At 65.3% G+C, this 602-nt stretch overlaps 1 protein-coding gene across 2 annotated transcripts in view; it reads right to left on the bottom strand.

Moving 5' to 3' along the window:
* The window catches only part of SGMS2 (sphingomyelin synthase 2), a 68,803-nt gene that overhangs the window by 62,769 nt on the left and 5,432 nt on the right, over positions 1-602 (bottom strand). Inside the window, exon 1 of one of the 2 annotated variants that reach the window (XM_019521945.1) lies at positions 93-241. The exons of the other annotated variant lie outside the window; for it this stretch is intronic. The gene's annotated coding sequence lies outside the window, so the exon portion shown is untranslated. Of the gene's footprint in view, positions 1-92; positions 242-602 lie in introns of those variants that run through there. 2 annotated transcript variants of the gene reach the window in all.

The raw sequence follows: 602 nt of genomic DNA, 5'->3' as shown, positions 1-602 counted from the left end.
TAACGGCCGGTCGCAGGGCTCCGGTGCCCCGGCCCGGCGCGGCGCGGCCCGCCCCCGCGCACACTACCCCCCATTGCCAAGCCGTGACTCACTGCGCGCCGCGGCGGCTCGGAGGCCGGGCTAGGAAACCCGGGTGACGAGACCTCCGCGGAGCATCCCGCCCTGCCTGTGCCCGCAGCCACGGCTCCCCGGCACAGGCCGGGCCTGAGGACGAAGCGCCGGCACAAGCCTTCCGGGCCTCTACAAGCGGCCTTGACAGCGAACAGGCGAATGAAGCAGCCTCCCCCTGAGAGAGCCCAGGAGCCGGCTTCGGCGACCGCCCTTCCCGCCGCTTGCCTCGACCCCTTGCCCTCAGCCTCTGCCCCTCGTGCCCCCAGCTGCCTCCTCCCCCCGCTCAATCCTTCCCACAGGCTGCCACTTCCTCCTCTCAAAGCAGAGGGTGCCACCCCACTTCAAGATACACTTTTGGGAGGGCTCTGCAAAAAAAGTTGAGCACCCCATTACCTGCCTCCCACCCAGGCACATTGTGTCAATAAAAACCACACATCCTGTGCGCCATCTCACTTTGAGTCCCAAATTAGATAGGATTAAAAATAGTTTTC

Source organism: Gavialis gangeticus, unplaced genomic scaffold (genome assembly GCF_001723915.1).
Source record: "Gavialis gangeticus isolate Ggan-Ray unplaced genomic scaffold, GavGan_comp1, whole genome shotgun sequence".
Taxonomy (NCBI): Eukaryota; Metazoa; Chordata; order Crocodylia; family Gavialidae; genus Gavialis; species Gavialis gangeticus.
This window is presented reverse-complemented; position numbering and strand designations above follow the sequence as displayed.